Here is a 4401-nt window from a genome sequence, read left to right on the forward strand (position 1 = left end):
CCTAGCGCTGTAAAGTCTTAGGCAAAACAAAGACAATTGTCTTATCTTCTTTTTCCCCAGGGCCCGCATGGGCCACCCCTTCGGACATGATTGGAGCCTCTGCTGTGAAGCCGATTCTAAGACTCTCACACTGTAGGATCCTTGTATAGAAAGTGCCAAAGGTGCTGCTACAGAAAGCAAGCAAGCGAGCAATGAAATCCAAACCACCGCAGCTCCTATCAGCAAATTCCACGTGTTTATCTGAACGTGAGCCCGGAGGCCCGCAGAGAATCCACTTGAAAAGAGAAGGACAGGATTGGTTTATATAAACACTTCTGTAAAGAGGAGTCTAATCCCACTGCATTTACACTGCAGCGCTCCAGGGCCAATGCTGCTGAGCTGCACCTGCCTGAAATGCTAGTGGCTCTGTCTGGGGAGGGCGTGTGCCCAGGGCTGCCTGGGGATGGTCTGCTTAACGGCCTGATCCAAAGCTCATTTATATCAATAACAATCTTTCCCCTGACTTCCAAGGGCTGTTCATCAGGCTCTGTGTCCATCCCTGGGAAGCCGCTGATGCAGCCGAAAGCTGCCCTCCCTGGCAGAAACCCCAAAGAGGGCAGTGGTGTAAATGCGCCCTTGCCCTTCCTGGAGGTGAACCCTCACAGGGCGTGCACAGGGTCACGACTCTCCAGTTCACACATGCTTTCATAGCTGGGCAGTTCTGGCTGTGAATGGCCATGAGTGCCCAGGCCTTTGAATGTTCTGTAGTGCATATCTAGGTGCTGGATTGTTGCATGGATACAGCTGCTTGGATGTCCATGCCTGGCTGTCGCATTGTCGGTGGTACTGCATGTTATGCTACACGTTCATAGCTGTCGGTTTGAATGAATTCAAGTCTGTCACATGTACACATGCGTCATATACTTAGCTGTGCCTCAGCTCGGAGGGATGGACTAGCTGACCTCTTGACGTCCCTTCCAGCCCTAGGTTTCTCTGTTCCTATGAAGGGTTGGCATGTGACCGCACAATGGTCATGTGCAGGCTGCATGTAGTGTCTGTGCAGATTCACATGCCTGCATCGGTAGCTAGGTACACTGTCAGCACTTTGAGTTGGGCAGGAGGAGAGTGACAATCAGACATTGTGTGGGTGGCTCAGGGACCTATTGCGGGCTGGCTGAGACAAACTCCTATGTGTTTTGATCTGGGCTAAGCTGCTCCTAGGAGGCAGGACAGGAGGCAGAATGATCTAAATTGCTCAGCGTCAGTTTACTGCACCTCCAGCAGCCGCTGTTCTCTCCAGCGCACCTTCGCTCTTGGCTATGTTCCTGGCTCTCTTATAGGAGTCCCAGATCCGGGCAGCTGCCAATTCGCCCCAGGGTTCTGATAAAGCTCCCCGCCCAAGGACAGCCCCAGATCTGGCCATTCTCTTCCAGCTCACAGCAGGCTGCTGATACAGCTGCCTTGCTCTAAAGCATTTCTGATAAGGGCATTTTGCTGGTTGTGTACAATAGCACACACGTGGTACAATACAAATAGTATGGTGCTCTCTGTACCTGTGCATTAGGCCACATATAGATAAGCTTCATTACTTGAGCTCTTGACTGAATTTGCCCCTGGAGGCATTTTTCTCCAGGAATCATGGGACTCTCCTCTGTCACCGCTGCTGGGGGCGGGCAACACAGCACTGCCCCAGTCAACCCTCCCCATGACAGTAGGCTCTCTTGTCTCTGAGCCCCAGTCTGTTTCTCTCCCACTCTGTTCACTTGGGCTCCTCTCTATTGGGGGGGTTCAATTAAAGGGCTTCCTGAGGACCCCAACTCAGCAAAAGCACATCAGCACACGACACCCTCTACACGTGTGCTAGAACTCCCGCTTTGGCCTGTGCTGTTGCAGCCGGAATGCCTCCAGGGATCCCCCCAGCTATGCAGCCCTCCCCCCACAGAGCCCCTCTATGTTACATCCCCTCCTCCATCATTGCACCCTTCCCCACAGCATGGTAGTGGATTCTGTGAGCCGTAACCCCGCCACACTCCCAGGGCAGCCAAGTGTGCCCTGGAAACATCCTCCCCCGCCTTTAACAGGGCAAGGCAGAGAACAAAGGCCCCTCAGGGGCCACACCCATTGTTCCCATGGTGGGGCTCACCCACCCCAGCGTAGAGAAACAAGGCCCTGAGTGGCTGCAAGGAATCATCCCCCATCAAATGACAGCGAAGGGCTTATTTCTCTGTCCCCCTCCCCACGCAGGGGGAGGGGTTGCTCTGCAGCTGTACAGACACACAGCCCTCTCGCGACACCATTGCCTTCCATGGATTTGGTCCCGCTTGTGCCAGGGCTGAGCTGGCTCAGCTTGGTGCAGCAGCCGTTCCTCCTGTGACCCCAGTGGAAATGGTGGTGGAAATATCTCTGTGTCTGCTTGTCTCCAGGACAGGCTGCGTCAAAGCCCATCGTCACTGAGCAACCTGTGCATGCGGCTTATGACCAGTAATTATAGCAGTGCCCACCAGGGCTGGCACCCCCCAGGCTGAGCCTGCCAACTCTGCATCCCCCGGCTGGGAAAACAGCGAAGAGTAACTCCAGCACACTTCAGTTCCTCCCTGGAGCTAGGTGCATCCACGGTCTGGTCCTGCTGACTCTCTTTTGCCACTGGGACACACAAAGGGTCCTGCCCTACGCTTTCCATTGCCCCTCATCTGCAGCACAGGGAAGTCACTCTCTGGCATCATCAGTGGGGCCGAACCATGGTCCAACCTTGGTCTACCCAAAGCTGCAGCACTGTTTGGGGACCAAAGCCCTGATCCACTGCCTGCTGAAGCCAATGGGATACAGCATTGCCTCCAGTGGCTTTGGATCAGAGTTTGTTGGTGTGCTGCAGGGCCGAGCTGCCTGGGGGAAGCTGTGCTGTATCCACGTCCCCCGCAGGCCCGCCCGCAGCTGATCGGTACTTGGGAAGGCTGAGTAGAGGATTATTTTTTCCTCAGAATTACTCTGTCTTCTAAACCTCTGCCAAATGTGTTGTAATCCAATTCCAGTTAACAAACAGCCAGAGCCCTCCACAGAGCCACCTGAGGAGCCTTGAGAGCAAACCTGTCCAGCCGGTTCTCTGCTCAAACTTAATGTTTAACAGAGTCACAGTGCCCCTCTTCCCAGCCAGGAGCAATCCCAGAGCCTTGGGCTCTACCCCTCTCTCAGGAGATTGCTTTCCTTTCCTCCCACATGGCCTTGTCTGTTTCACAATTCCTGTGACCAGCCCCTCTGCGGCTCTGCCCCAGCACTTGATTCCTCCAGATCCAGGTCAATTCAACACTCCTACCCCACTGCTGACCCCGGGAGGTGCAAGTCCCAGTCCATTGCAGCCTGATGACACCTCAGCCAGTTATCCTGCTACCAAAGCAGCATTTTCAGGCAGCCAGAATGCACTATAGCAGGCTGGGGACTCGGGAAGCTACCCTGCCAGACAAGGGAGCAGGAAGACAAAGGCTTTTTGGCTACACCTATGTGCGCCTTCTTCCCACTGCTTAATTTGTAATGAAAGAAGGGCCGGGGCTCAAGCAGTATTTTTACCATCATAACGGATGCAGCAAGCCCAGAGGTGCCAGGGCTACGAACTGCCAAACCTCGAGGTGCTGGGGCTCAGTCCTGGAACAAATTAAGCCCTGCTTGCTTTGCACAGGAAAGGGCCTTGCTGTTCAAGTCATTCACAGCTGTATAAGGGGGCTCTGGTGCATTCTCATCACAGTGAGTCTCTGAAGACTGTGAGGCTGAGCAGCTGTGTTCCTACTCTACTCCCCCTCCTGCCCTCCAGGGGAGGAGGCATTCTCTCCTCTGTGTGATGATAAGAGACTGAGATCCCTGCTGTCACTGCCCAGTTACATAAAACTCTGTCCCCCTACCCCCGTCCCTGGAGCGTGAAATCCCAGGGGCAGGGAACCTTTGTTTGACTCTGATGTCTGGCTGATGAGGCTGAAACCCAGAAGACCCACCAAGCGGTACATGCCCTACCTCTGCCTTCCCCACCCCCCAGGCTGAACCTTGTCTAATCAATCAAGATTTAAAAAAAATCTCAATTGTGTCTTAAGGCTGGGTTTCTAAGCGGATGACTCTGATCTGCCCAATGGCTTCTCCCCTCTCCCCTGGGTGCTGCAGGACCACCCTGGCTGGGCGCTGTCCGCATGCTGTGCAATACATCTTTAGAGAAGCCCCCAGAGAACATGTGTTCTCCTGCTACCCGCCCAGGTCTCCTCCTCGGCGACTGGCTCCATCTTGCAGACATCATGTTCAGCGCAGTGCTGCCATCTGCTGAGGCAGCGGTTCAATGAGGCCAGACAACAGAGCAGGAAGACAAAGGCTATTTGGCTACGCCTATGCCGCTCGCCTTCTTCCCAGTGCTTAATTCGTAATGAAAGGGATACTGCCGGGGCTCAA

The sequence above is a fragment of the Eretmochelys imbricata genome, chromosome 9 (genome assembly GCF_965152235.1).
Source record: "Eretmochelys imbricata isolate rEreImb1 chromosome 9, rEreImb1.hap1, whole genome shotgun sequence".
Taxonomy (NCBI): Eukaryota; Metazoa; Chordata; order Testudines; family Cheloniidae; genus Eretmochelys; species Eretmochelys imbricata.